Below are 15,486 nucleotides of genomic sequence, written 5' to 3' on the forward strand. Positions count from 1 at the left end.
AATGGCAAGTAAACATATGAAGAAATACTCAGCATCTTTCTCATTAGAAAATTAAAACAAGATACCACAACGAACCTATTTGAAGGGCTAAAGTCCAAACACTGACTCCACCAAGTGGTTGCATGGATGCAGAGCAATAAGAACTCTCATTCATTGCTGGTGGGAATGCAAATTTTATAGCTACTTTAGAAGACAGGTTGACAGTTACTTACAAAAGAACCATACCTTTATTGTATGATCCAGCAACCACACTAGTTGATATTTACTGCAATGAGTTGAAAATGTATAGTCACACAAAACCTCCACATGATGTCTATGGAAGCATTATTCATAACTGCAAGCTTGGATACAAACAAGATTTCTTTCAGTAGGTGAATGGATAAAGAAAACTGTGATACATCCATACAATGGAGTATTATTTAGTAAAAGCAAAGAGCTATCAAGCAATGAAAAGACATGGAGGGACATTAAAAACATATTGCTAAGTGAAAGAAGCCAATCTGAAAATGCCAAATATTTATGATTCCAATTATACGACGTTTTGGAAAATGGAAAGCTAAGGAGGCTGTCAAAAAATCAACGGCTTCCAGGGAGAGGAAGGTAGTGAAACAATTTTTTATAGTATTGTAATGGTGGATCATGTCACCATACATTTGTCAAAACCTATAGAATGTATAATACAAAGAGTAAACTCTAGTGTAAACCATAGACTTTAGTTAGTAATAGTGTCTCAACATTGGCTGATCGATTGTAACAAATGGTAAAAGAAAAACTTCAACAAAATATTAGCAAATTGAATCCAACAATGTAGATGAGGAAATATACATCACAACCAAGTTGCATTTATCTCAGGTATGCAAGGCTGGTTCTACGTACAAAAATCAATTAATGTAGTACATCATGTCAAGAAGCTAAAGAAGAAAAATCACATGGTCACATCAATAGATGGAAAAACCATTTGACAAAATCTAACACCCATTCATTATAAAAACTTTCAGCCAACTAGGAATACAGAGGGACTTCATAAACTTGATAAGGGGCATTTACAAAAACTCTACAACTGACATACTTAATGTTAAAAAAGGCAACAAACCATTCTTTACAGCTTTGTGTTGATGGGGTTCAGGGCAGGATGCCCCAAGATGACCCACTCTGGTATGTGGATTATTTTGAGCTGAAGACAATAAAGGTTCAGACTCAAGAAGAATATTCGACCCTTGCCCACTAACTGTCTAAAAGAAATTGAAAATAAAGGCCTGTCCCCAGGACAGGCCATCACCATAGATGACTCTGGGTATCCCGTAGACTGGGAGGATCCTTGCTAAGCTCACTCTTCTCAAAGTTCTATCTACTAAACATTTGCTTTTCCATTTCCATGTGAGTTGCCTTCCTCTCCTTTGAAGTCCCAATTTGCTACCTGAAACGTCCTCCTTGTCTGCAGCTGAAGATACTTAAACAGGCAACCTCAGCCAGTTGGCTGAGTTACTCAGTTTCTCCTGAGTTCCTCCCATGTATACATGCTATTAAACTTTGTTAGATTTTCTCCTGCTAACCTGCCCTTTTAATTATTTGACCAGCCATAGGAACCTTAAGGAAAGGGCGGGGGGAGGGGGGCGGATTCTCCCACTTCCCCGACAGTGAGCCTCAGAGTGGTGCTAGGGTTGTGTAAGTGAGGAAGAAGTAGAGACGTGGGTGGAAGGAAGAAGGAAGAGGAGAAGCAAAAATGTTCCTTAGTTCTTGTCAACTTTCCTGTTGCCTACAGAGAAAGATTTGTGTGCTAGAGGTGGATTGTTTGCACAAACTTTGGGATGCTGGAAAGATTTAGACAACGTTTTTTCCCTCCTTGTCTATCATACAGTTTTCTTTTATTTGAATGCCAAATTACTGAGCTAGCTTCAAGCAGGCAGGGGTTTATTCAAAGAAAGGCAAGACTGACTGCAAATGCATGGAGGTGTTAAGGATTGTAACGTCCTAGCTCCTCCCCCTGACTGAACTAGACTTAGTTTTATGGCAATTTAGACTCAAAAGTGTGAGTTAATCTTTCAAAGTAGTTCTTCTTGATCTTTATTTTGCACAGTGATCACCTGAGGCCATCTTAAAGGTGGATTCCCAGCACCACTCACACAGATTCTGACATGGGAGGTCTCGCTTATTACTCAGGATCGATCATTTTTACACACATCTCAAATTTCACTTTTGTAAACACTGCCAAATCTTCAATCACAGTGAAACATTATTCTAGGGATACATTTTTAGTGGAGAGAATGTGAAGTGTAAAAAATAAATTTGCCATTCCAGATGGCCTGGACGTGAAAAACTCATTGAAGACCTTTTGCTTCCTAGTTTCCAACTCGAGTATTCTTTCAGGCTGAATATTTGACTGAATACACCTGAATTCTCACCTACTATGCTAGAGTGTTCAAGTAAGGGGTATTTCAAAATTTAACTTCAAAGGATGAAGAAATGGAAAGGCTATAATGAGCTATACATCTCTTTACGGAAACACGTAGCCTAGATCCAGAAGTGTTACCAACATCTGACTGACTCTAATATGATTTCGAGAAGGAGAGATCAAATAGAATATTGGAGAGCGATTATGAAAGAAACAATAGAAGAACATTTCCCAGAGGTCCATATGACCTGCTTCTCCATAATGAAAATATACATCAAATGTTGAAAAAAATGATAATAATAATAATGATAACAATAATAATTACTCTATTTAGATATATCCTGGCAATATTCTCAAACTCTTAAAATAATGAGTAAAATGTTTAAAGATTAAACAAATGAACAATCTGTGTTATCTAAAGGTAAATTAAAAGCAGACAAATACCAGAATTCTCAGCAGCAGCATGGGGCACTATATGATATGATGATATTATTTTTAATATGCTTGAGGAATATAATTTAGAACCTAAGACTATATGCCAACCAAATTAGTGAAGGAACAAGTAAAACTATTAGTTTATATATTTTTTGCTGTATAACTTAAAAACTAAGAGCAATCTGTAATTAAAATTCTAGCTAGTTCAACATAGAACTGGTGTTAAGGATGAGGATGATGTGTGTTAGTGCATGTGTGTGTGTGGTGATGGTGGTGGTGAGAGTGAATATGTCCAAGTTGAAAGAAAGTTATTTTTAATGTGTTGGGTAAGAATAGAGGTAAGTTATGGCATAAAAATGGTGATCGCATCCTAAATAGTGTAATAATGAAAGTAAATAGAGAAATCTCAATCAGTAATCCAAGGTAGGGAAAAAAAAACAAAGAAAAAGTCAACAAATTATGGATATTCATAAAATGAAATGATAGAAGCCAAAATTTCCATCCTTAGGTATATGCCAATAGGACTGTATATATCTATTCATCAAGACATACCTAAATACAATGTTCATAGCAGCACTCATAAAAGTCACAAACTGAAATCAACTCAGATATTCATTCTCAGCACAGTGAGTAACTAAATTGTGGCATATTAATACAGTGGAATCTTATACAACAATGAAAACAAATATCACAGCTACACACAACAATATGGGTAAATCTCCCAATATTAAGTTATGGGAAAGAAGCCAAATCCAAAAGAACGCGTACAGTATGATTCCACATAAAGAAAGATAAACAACTGGCAAAATTAGCTGATAGTATTAGAGGTCTGAATAGTGACTAGTGCAAGCTTTTGGGAAGTAGAGCAAGTCAATGATGGGAAGTAGATAGGGATATGAGAGATTGTTCTGAGATATAAGTAGTGTGCTAATACTCTGGGCACGCTAACAGTGTTCTTCAATTTGTGATACTCCATTGACTTGTAATCCTTTGTAGGCTCTATGCTAAGAAGATGGTCTTCTCTATGGCTTGTGAAGTCCTTGACAGATGGAGGAAGGATAAAAACACCAGGAGAAAGGATCAAAGCAGCCTTTGTTTTGTCACCAGGAGGACAGTCAAGTTAACCTGTGTCCTTTTCAATTAAGTAAATGTTGCAGGCACATGTTTTATCATTTTTGGATTCAGATCTTTTATAATCACATAAACCAAAAACATGCAATCTCAAATCTTGTATGAGAGGCTCCAGAGAACTTGGATCTTGTTTCTTGAGCTGTCTGGGAAGCCTGGGCTTGGTTAGTCTGAGGCAGATTCAAAGCTGCCTCAGTTGGCCAAGAGCAGAGAAAGACTTGTAGCCCTTTGGGAAAGATTCAAGCTTCTGGAAGTGGTGATTTTCAGAGACTGGTGGGTAGGCACAAGCTTATTGTTACCTGACTTATCCCCTCCTAAAAGGAGCACGTAGTTCTTTCTTCAGTTTCTTGTTGTTTAAGAAACACACAGATAAAGTAGCATGGACACCCACGTACCAGAACATTGCATGAGATAAGAACTTGTACTCAAGATCTTCTCTGACATCCCATAGCTCAGAATTTCCTTTCCAACTAATACACAACCTGAGGTTCTGGGGTTGTGTGACTCAAGAGGAAGAAGGGAGAATAGACCTCTCAGCTGTATTCAGTAGAAATTTGTCTAGAGAAGGGATATGGTTCAGAAGGTAAATGATAGTATATTTTTCTAATCCATATTGATCTCAATCATGTTAAATTCAGTGAAAACTATTAATTCCAACTTGCGAGATTGCTAAGAAACTTTGAGGAATTCAAAATTCAAGATGTCTTCTTTCAAAGACAGTTAGGAATTTTATTTTTTGAGTCTTTTGACCTGTTTAAGGAAATTCCATATGTATATGTTGTTTGGGTGTTCATGTAAAAAAGAAAAAGAGAAAGAAATGGATCATTACATTTTCTGATTTCCAGAATTTATGTAAAGCTACAATCAACAAGACAGTACGGTATTAGTGAAAGGATATATATAGGTCAATAGAAATGAAACAGAACAGATTCCAGAAATCGACTCATGCATATATGATAAATTGATTTTCAAAGAGCAAAGGAAAGTCTTTTCAATGAATGGTGCTGGGGCAATTGGATATACATGTGAAAAAAAATGAACATTAACCTTACCTCCTATCAAACACAAACTAACTCAGATCAAAGGCTTGAATAAAAAGATAACTATAAAACTTCTTGAGGAAAACAGAGTGAAAAATATCCATGGCCCTACAGTAGGCAAAACTTTCTAAGGACACTAAAATCAGGAAACATAAATGAAAAATTTTATCAATGATAATTAAGCAAAATGAGAAATTTTTATCTTTGAAAACTACCGTTAAGACAATAAACGGCAAACTAAACATTGGAAGAAAATATTTACAATGCATATCTCTGACTAAAGATTGGTGTCTACATTATATAGACTCTTACAGCTCAAAAATATATATGAGAATGCAATAAAAATGTGCAAAATATTTAAACAGAGTATTTAGAAGAGAAGATATTGAATGATCCACAAGCACATGAGCAGCTGTCGACATCATTACTCATCAGAGAAATGCAAATTAAAACCGCAATGAGATAACACTACAGACTCAGTAGAGTGGCTTAAATGCAAAACACTGACAATATCAAATGTCAGGGAAGATGGAGAGCAACTAAACCTCTCAGACTCTGTTGTTGGTAAGGACTTCAGAAAATTGTGGGCAATTTAACAGGTTAAATATGTACCTATCACACAACTCAGACATTTTACTAAGTATGTCCACACAACGATTTGTGTATAAATATTCATATCAGCTTTTGTACATGAGAGCCCCAAACTGGAAATACCCTAAAAGTCCATAAATAGGTAAATAGATAAACAAAATATGGTATACAATAGAATACTACTGAACGAAACAAATGGATAACTATTCATATATGCAACAACGTGGTTGAATTTAAAAACAATTATGCTGAGTGAAAGAAGCCATCAACAAAGTAATAGACTGTATTATTCCATTTATGTAAACTGAAAACTAATTTACAGTAACAAAAAGCGTATCAGTAGTTGCCTGGGGCTGGGGCAGAGGGAGGGATAAATGGCAAAGGGGCACTAGGAATCTTTCAGGATGGAGAAAATGTTTTGTATCTTGATTGTGGGAACAGTTTCAAGGTTTCAGTGATTTCAACTTAGCAAAATTCATCAAAATGCATACCTTGAAGGTGCATAAATGATTTCTCAATAAAGTTGACATAAAAAGATAAAACATTAATTTTAAGCCAGAATAGGGAAAGTCATATGATACCAACTTCTGTGGGGCTTTTCAGTGGGAGAACATAGAGCCCCTTTATATGGAAGTATATGCTCACATTTAGACATGATATTCCTGAGATCAGTTTACCCCCAAACTATTCTAATTTGCTTTCAGACTAGTCAAGCTTCTAGGACTTTACCTGAAGTATTCTGAAGCCACATACCAGGACAAGAATGTTTCACTTTCCCTGCTTTGTACATTTTTGTCCTCATGTATCTAGTAACTAGTAGTAAATTCCTTAGCTACAGTTGAAGCAGGAGGCGTTGTTTTGAGGACAGAGAGGACATGAATTAGGTCCTGAACCAGGAATAGCCAAGTGCTTGGAGAATGTTCATGCATAATTAAGGAGAGTGAAGAAGAAACTTGAATCTCTGGGGCCCCCAGGGAATGAATCCAGTCCAGGGCCACCTGGGACAGAGATGGCTCTTACTAGCAGTGGCCCATGAGGTGGAATGCAGATCAGTGCATCCCAAATGGCACTTACCACCTTCTTTCCAAACCTCTTCTTCCTTTTGTGTTCTCAACACTTTCAACCTATTCCCATCTTCCCAGTGTCTCAGGCCACAAAGAGAGTCTATTTTGAGTCTTTTATCTCCTTCACCACTACCCCTCCCCTGCAATCAGACATCACATCTTCATAAGTTTGCATCTAATTTGCATGCACTTGTAGATCTCCTTCTAAGTGCTAGACAATGGGGTTAGAGAGAGAAAAAGAAAAGGTCTGAGAGGGTCCCTTGGACCCACAATCCAGAAGCACAGAGAGGGGCTAGGAGTATGGGAAAGATTACGTCAAACAGAGCATTCATTGAGGCTCCCCTCACCCTTGGTGACCTCACTTTCTAATTCTACAGCATGCAGAAGCCATGTGGTCTGACCTTTCTCATTTTCAGACATTTTCACCAGCAAATTAAGATCTAATTCCACCCTTGTGTTTTTCCCTCTGGTTCTTAGGGAAGAAATATTCCTACACACTTTGAATTCTAACTTTGTCCCCTAAATCCTGGTCCTACTCCCCGCCTTTTGGCTCTTGTTTTCTGTATCTCGAGTCTAAAATATATGGAGTATCCTACTTTCATGATTGCTTCACTTTGGACAAGGAAACATGCTCAAGTCTTCACATTTTATTTAAATGCAGATTGTATCCCGCCTCTTGTATAAACTTTTGTCTTCTTTATCTTCCTTTATTGCCAGAGTTCTCAAACAATTATTTGAAATTTAGCACTTCTGGCTCAATAAATGTTTATTGATGAAATGAATTGATGAATGCACCCCATCCACTTCTCACTATTTAGTCTGACTTCTGCCCTCACTTTTTTCTGAAAAAATTCTCTGTAAGCCTGATAGTCACCTTGTAATTACCCAGTCCAGGGGACTTCTCCAACATTTCTATCCTGCTCAATGTGGGGAGCTTCTCTTTGTTGACTCTCTCTCCTCTCTTGGACCCATCCTGATAATGTGCTTTTATGCAAACTCATCATACAACTACCATGGATCAGAGGCTTAGCAACATGTGTTAAAAATTCCAGTATTTGTTCCACACATATTTATTGAGGGCTTTCAGCATGCTGGGAAAGGTCCTGGGTGCTGTGTGTTGATTGATGAGTAAAACAGGCTAGATCCTTATCCTTGGAGAATTTATATTCCAGTGGTGGGAAGCAGACCATGAACTTGTCAATACTTGAATAAGCAAAATAATCAGAGATTGTTTTATTGCTTAGAAAGAAATAAGAATGTAATGGGATGAAGAGCATCTTGAGGCTACTTTTGATCATGCAGTTAAAAAACATGTGTTTGAAGAATTGTGACTCTGCTGCTAATCATGAGCTGCTTTAGGCTTTTCTTGCAGTTCCCAACCTCTTCCAGTTTCCATCAAATGAAATGATCCAGCACTTCCACTCCTGGGTATGTATCTGAAGGAATCAAAACCCTTACTCGGAAAGCTCTGCGCTCCCATGTTCAATGTAGCACTATTTACAATAGCCAAAACATGGAAACAACATAAATGGCTTTTGATGGGTGAATGAATGAAGAAAGTGTGGTAAATAAATATTGGAATATTATTCAGTCATCAAAGAAGGAAATCCTGTCATATGTGACAACACGAGTAGACCTTGAGTCCTAAGTGAAATAAGTCAGGCAGAAAAAGACAAATACCATATGGTCTCACTTGTATGTGGAAAGTAAAAGCAAAACAACCAAACTCATAGATACAGAGAGCAGATTGGTGTTTGCTGGGATGTGGGGGGGGCCGGGGGGGGGCAGGGAGAGGGGTTGGGAGCAGGCAAAATGGGTGAATGAGGTCAACAGTGCAAACTTCTAGTTATAAAATGAATGAACCCTGGGGATGTAATGTGTAGCACAGTGATTGTAGTTGATAACGCTGTACTGTAAGTTAGAAAGTTGCTAAGAGACTGGACTTTAAAAGATTTCATCACAAGAAAAAAAATTATAACTATCTGTTGTGATAGATGTTAACTGGACTTATTCTGTGATCATTTTGCAATATTTACATATATGGAATCATTTTGTTGTACAACTGGAACTAATATAACGTCATATGTCAATTACATATGTAATTACATCTCAATAAAAATAATTAAATAAATTTTAGCTTTCCTCTTAGGCTCTGCCTCCTATACTAGATCTTATTCCATTTGTATTTGGAGCTGCTCTTTGGACTTGCTGGACTAACTATGGAGAACGGCTTCTCCAATTAGAAACTCATCCTAAATTCCTGGCTCTAGCCATTTGGGGGAATCCACCCAATTTTCATGAGGAAATGGTGATTTGGGCACCTTTTATTTCTTAGAAGCTTAGAAGCCCATTTTTCTTATTTCTTCCCCTAAACTGTGGTCCCTGTTGGGTTCCTGTCAAATGTGGGGCATTAGTGTGCCCTATTTGTTTGACAGCTCTGTTTGAGAAGCTTTTTATCTGTTATCTCTATCCCTCTTGTGGTTCATCTTTCACACTGTATCCTGAAACTCATATTTACATCATTTACTTGTTTGCAAAACTGAAAATTCTTCATTGGTTTATCATAGGATCAAATTACTTGGTCCTGGTTCAAGACCCTTCCTAATGTGGAACAATTAGCCTAATCCCTTTCACAACCACTCTTTTTCCTTTTCCTACCTTCTAGTTCACTTTCTTTCCTTAGCAACTACACTCTGTCATCATTCCTCAACCTCATAGTTTTCTTAACCTTGCATATTTAGGGGGAGCAGAGTATGCCACCCCAAAATGTGCCACTTTGGCATGTGGGTTGTTTTGAGTGAAGCCAATTAAGACCCAACAGACTCAGGAAAAGCTTTTTTCTTCTCCTTTAACTGCCTACAAGAATTTAGATAGGGTGTCTGTACCAAGAAGGGTGCTATTACCAGAGATAACTTTTATACCAGAAAGAATTATCTGCATGGCATCTTCCTCCTCTTTGAAGCCCAGACCCCTACCCACTTCTCCTTAGCTCAGGATGGCATATAAGCCTCAATTGCCTGACTGCCTTTGAGTCTTCATGTCTCTGTGGGCTCCCTTATGCATACACTTGATTTGAATTTTCTCCTGTTAATCTGTCTTATGGAAATTTGATCATTAGGACAGCCAATTATCACACCTAACGCAGTTCAGTTTTCTTCTTATTTCTGAAGCCTTCCATTAGCGTTTCAGGTGGAGTTAGTACCTCTCTTCTCTGTGCTTGCAATAGCACCTGTTACTTACATGAATCATAATAACAATGTTAACCTTTCCTGAGCCTTTTACTCCTGCAACCATGATGGTTAAAGAAATCCATCCAGCCTTATGTGTTCTGAGAAATGGCTGAGAGCAGAAAACCACTCTTCCACATATGACTGAATTAGATAGGACTCAATCTTGTTCCCCGTTTTTACCTATAATGAGGCCAGACAGGGGCCTTTAAATTCCATTCTTTGCCTCATAAAAGATTAGCTGAGCTGTTTGTCCCTACTGTTCAACTGAAATAAAGTGCTTGTAAGTTGACTGAACATTAATTAAGCTTCTCTCCTTTCTCCAGGCCCCTGATTGTGACCCACCTCCTCCTGAGCTAGCACACAACCCCCTAAATGCTCCCTCCTAAGAAGCTGTAGGCCTCAAGGAAAAACATTCCCTGATGATCCTACTTCCTCAATAGCCTGTCTTTCTGGCCCTGTTGACACTTCCCCATAAAGAAAATTCCTTTCTGCCTGGCCTTTGAGATGCTGGCAGCCCTACAGGTGGATTGTTCTCCCTAATGCAAGAGTTTCCTTCCCCTCATTGCAATAATCCTTTCAAGCAAAGTCTCCTTTTACCTCTGTCTGGGTTTACTTTTCTTTCATAATACAAATTACCAAATTGTTTAATTGTGTGTCTAGATACTCTACTCCCTTTCCCCTGATTTGTAGCTGCTTTTTGGAACAATGACAATGGTAGATTCATATTTGTGTTCATAATCTGCCTGGTCTCTCACAATTCACTATGGTTGTTTCTACCAATTTTTGTTTCAATTTTAGTCTCTGAATCTGTCATTGTATCTCTCTGTCTACCCCATTTCCCTTCTTTTTCTTCACCTGCTTGTCTCTTTGAGGCCAGGCTCCTGTTCTCAGTTTCTGGAGAGAAACTGGAGAAAAGGCAAAGCAGATTCCTTCCCTGAGCCGGGCAGGCTGCTGACTCACGTCTCCAGCCCAGACTTTGGCTTCCTCTGTGGCAGAGAGAGCTCAATTTATCCTTTGAGCAAGAAGTTAGAAACTGGTTTCACTTTTGTTTCTGTTGGTTGTTTTTTCTTAAAAAATAAATCAGCTGATTAAAAGGAATCATCTTTCTTCCTTTTCCTTTCTTCCTCCCTCCCTCTCTCCTTTCTTTCTTTCTTTCTTTTTTGCTTTCTTTCTTTTTCTTCCTCTGTCCTTCCTTTGTGTTTTAAATTTACTGCAGATAGAAGACTAACATTGATCTGTGTGTGTGTGTGTGTGTGTGTGTGTGGACAAAGGTGGGAGGGGGTGAGCACAAGATAATGAACACAGCAAAAACAGGATGAGGAAGTGACAAATAGAAATGGCAAGCAATAGGATATATGGGAGTACATGAGGAAGCCATTTGGTGTAAACCTAATTCGGCCTGACGTTGTTTTTCCAAAAGGGCCTGACTGTGGCTGTTGAGCACGCATTGTATATCTGCTTTAGACATTCCCTATGGCAAGAAAAAGGCCCTTGAGATAAAGGTGCAACTTCCTTCCCCCTCCCAACATTGGCATTTCCTTAAAGATTGAGCATCTTTCCTTAGGCTAGGAACTGATTGCTGGGCTCACCTGTGACCACCCAGCTGGAGACAATAGACTTGCCTCCTGTTGCACCCGCTGAGATAGCAGACCTACCTGCTGTTTCCATCTATTGCGACAGCGCAGCCTCGTGACTATTGTAAAAGGGACATTTCAATCATATGTGAAACACCCTGTTTGGGGGTATATAACCACTCTGTATACCTCACTTCTTTGGTGCCCTTTCTTCCTTCGGGAAGAAAGGCCCCAGGCCATGGTCCTCATATTTTAGCTCAGAATAAACTCACACAAATTTTCATTTATACATTGGTTATGGATTATTTTCGCCGACAGAAGGAATTTGGGAGAAGAGACACGGGCACATTAGAGTTTCTTCCTCAGAGAAAGTGCTTTAACTGTCTTGCTGCTCTAGTTCTCAGGTCACCTAAGAACAAAGAGAGAAGCATGCTCCCAGTGCAAATAATGTGAGTTTTCATTTCCTGTAAAAGACTTTTATGCCAGAATTAGCTCTTTTTCTACAGTGTTTGATTTGAAAATTAGCAAAGTTTCCAACATCCTATTAGCTGATTTGGATGATTCAACACAAAGTGAAGTAAATTTGTTTTTGTTTTTGCTTTTTCTTTGAGGAATATTAGCCCTGAGCTAACATCGGCTGTCAATCCTCCTCTTTTTGCTGAGGAAGACTAGCCCAGAGCTAACATCTGTGCCAGTCTCCCTTTATTGTGTATGCAGGTGGCTGTCACAACATGGCTTGATGAGTGGTTTAGATCCATGCCTGGGATCCGAACCTATGAACCCAAGCCACCAAAGCAGAGCATGCAAACTTAACGACTATGCCACCGGCCAGCCCCTCAATTCAATTTTTACACCAGCCAACAAACTTAGAAGAGAAGAAGGGAAAATTTTTCCTCCCCTGCCTCAGGCTCTGTACTCCTGACCCAGTTCAAGTTTCTTTTTATTTGTGTAGCCTTCCATTAATCTTCGAGTCGAGTTAGTGCCTCTCTTCTCTGTGCTTGCAGTAGCATCTGTGACTCACATGAATCATAATAACAATGTTAAACTTTTCCTGAGTCTTTCACTCCTAGAAAACAGGATAGTGAAAAAAATACACCCACCCTTATGTGTTCTGAGAAATGACTGACTGCAGAGAACCAGTCTTCCCCCATGACTGACTTAGATAAGACTCACTAATGTCTCCCTTTTTTACTTATAATGAGACCAGACACAGACCCTTAAAATTCCCATTCTTTGTGTCATAAAATGTTAGCTGAGCTGTTTGTCCCATTCATCAATTGAAACAAAATGCTTGTAACTTAGCTGAACATTAGTTAAGCTTCTCTCCTTTCCCCAGGCCCCTGAACTTTGACGCACCCTCCTCCTGACCTAGTACACAACCCCCACTTAATTATCCCTCCTAAGAATCTGCAGACCTCAAGGAACAACATTCCGTGATTATCCCACTCCCTCCATATCTTGTTCTTTCTGGCCTTGTTGATATTTATCATTCCTTTTGTATTTGGAGCTGCTCTTTGGACTTGCTGGACTAACTATGGAGAACAGCTTCTCCAATTAGAAACTCATCCTAAATTCCTGGCTGTAGTCATTTGGGGGAATCCATACAACTTTGATAAGGAAAACGTGATGTGGGCACCTTTTATGCCTTGCAAGCCCATTTTTCCTATTTCTTCTCCTAAACTGTGGTCACTGTTGGCTACTTATCAAATATTGGGCATTAGTTGGCCCTGTTCATTTGACTGCTCTGTATGAGAAACTCTTTATCTGTCTCCCTGTCATGGTCCATCTTTCACATTGCATCCTGAAACTCGTATTTATCATTTGCTTGTTGAAAAAACTTTGAAACTCTTCCTTGGTTTATGGTATGATCAAATTACTTGGCCTTGGCATTTAAGATCCCTCCTAATCTGGCAACGATCAACCTACTGACATTCACAACCTCTCTCTTTCCTTTCTCTACTTCTAGTACACTTTCTTTCCTTAGAAACTACACTCTGCCATCTTTCTTCAACCTCATAGTTTTCTCAACCCTGTATTTTTAGGAGAAACGGAGTATACCACCCCAAAATGTACACTTTTGCATGTGGATTGTTTTGAGCTGAAGGAAATTAAGATCCAACAGACTCAGGAAAGGGTTTTTATTTCTCCCTTAACTGCCTGAAAGGGTTTGGATAAGGGAACTGTACCAAGACGGGAGCTATTACCAGAGATAGTTTTTATATCAGAATGACTTATCTGCCTGGCATAGCAAATATTTAGTAAACATTTTCCTGCCCTTTGAAGCCCAGACTCTTAGCCACTTCTCCTTACCTCAGGATGGCATATAAGCCTCAATTGCCTGACGGCCTTTGAGTCTTCATGTCTTTATGTGCCTCTTGTATGTACGTAATTAAGTTTTGTCTTCTCCTGTTAATCTGTCTTATGTCAATTTAACTATTAGAACAGCCAGTCATCATTCCTAACCCAGTTCAAGTTTCTCCTTATTTGTGAAGCCTTCCATTTGTCTTCCAGTTGGAGTTAGTACCTCTCTTGTCTGTGGTTAAAATAGCACCTCTTCCTTATGTTCATCATAATAACAATGTTAAGCTTTTCCTGAGTCTTTTGTTCCTGGAAGACAGTGATGGTTGAAGAAATCCATCCACCCTTTCCTCCTCTGGGAAACAGCTGACTGCAAAGAACCACCCTTCCCTTTGACTGGCTCAGATAAGACTCACCCCTGTCTCTCTTTTTTTACTTATAATGAGGTCAGACACAGACTCTTTAAATTCCCATTCTTTACCTCATAAGAGATTAGCTGAGCTATTTCTCCCACTGATCAATTGAAACGAAGTGTTTGTAACATGACTGAACATTAGTTAAGCCTCTCTCCTTTCCCCAGGCCCCTGGACTTTGACCCACCCTCCTCCTGACCCAGAACACAACTCCCCATTAAAGATCTCTCCTAAGAATCTGCAGACCTCAGGGAAAACCATTCCCTGATTATCCCACTCTTTTCATACCTGTTCTTTCTAGCCTCGTTGACATTGCCCCATAAAGAAAATCCCTTTCTGCCTGACCTTTGAGATGCTGACAGCCCTATGGATGGATTGTTTTCCCTGTTGCCATAGTGTCCTTCCCCTTATTGCAATAATCCTTTCAAATAATGTCTCTCTTTACCTAAGTCTGGATTTATTTTTATTTCATAAGACAAGTTACCAAATTATTTCATTGTCTGTTTAGATACTGTACTCCGTTTCCCCCAGATTTGTAGCTGTTTTTTGGAACAATGATGATGGCAGATTCCTATTTGTGTTACTAATATAATGTAATCTGCTTGTGTCTCTGACACTTCTCTATGGCTATTCCCACCAATTCCTGCTTCTATTTTAGTCTCTGAGACTGTCATTGTATCTGTCTGTCTACCCCATTTCCCTCCTTTTTCTTCACCTACTTGTCTCCTTGAGGCCGTGCTCCTGTCTTCAGGTTGCTCCAGAGAAAACAGAGACAAGGCAGAGTAGATTCCTTCTGTGAGCCGGGTAGGCTGCAGACTCACATCTCCAGCCCAGACTTTAGATTCCTCTGTGGCAGAGAGAGCTGAACTTATCCTTTGACCAAGAAGTGAGAAACTGGTTTCAGTTTTGTTTTTATTGGTCACTGTGGTTTTAAAAAAAAATATTCACCCGATTAAAAGGAATCATCTTTCTTTCTCCTTTGTTTCTTTCCCTTCTCTCTTTCCATTGTGATTCCTCCATTTTAAACTTACTTCAGATAGAAGACTAATGTTGGGCAGGGGAGTGTTTGTGTACTAATGGTGAGGGTGGTTGAGCACAGGATGATGAACACAACAGACACAGGGTAGGGAAGGAATCTGGGAGAAGAGAGCTGGGCACATTAGAGTTTCTTCCTCAGGGAAAGTCCTTTAACTGCCTTACTGTTCTAGTTTTCAAGTCACCCAAGGACAGAGAGAGAAGCAGGTTCCCAGTGCTAATGAAACACGTCAGTTTTTATTTCCTGCAAAAGACCTTTATGCCAGAATTAGCTATTTGTTTACAG

General features: G+C 39.0%; 1 protein-coding gene across 2 annotated transcripts in view; it reads right to left on the reverse strand.

Moving 5' to 3' along the window:
- The window catches only part of LOC102148185 (interferon-induced very large GTPase 1), a 28,698-nt gene extending 13,494 nt beyond the window's left edge, over positions 1–15,204 (reverse strand). Inside the window, exon 1 of one of the 2 annotated variants that reach the window (XM_070274603.1) lies at positions 14,885–15,204. The gene's annotated coding sequence lies outside the window, so the exon portion shown is untranslated. The remainder of the gene's footprint in view (positions 1–14,884) is intronic. The other variant, XM_014741780.3, reaches the window with a different exon arrangement.
- Positions 15,205–15,486: the final 282 nt, after the last annotated feature.

The sequence above is a fragment of the Equus caballus genome, chromosome 7 (genome assembly GCF_041296265.1).
Source record: "Equus caballus isolate H_3958 breed thoroughbred chromosome 7, TB-T2T, whole genome shotgun sequence".
NCBI classification, from domain to species: Eukaryota; Metazoa; Chordata; class Mammalia; order Perissodactyla; family Equidae; genus Equus; species Equus caballus.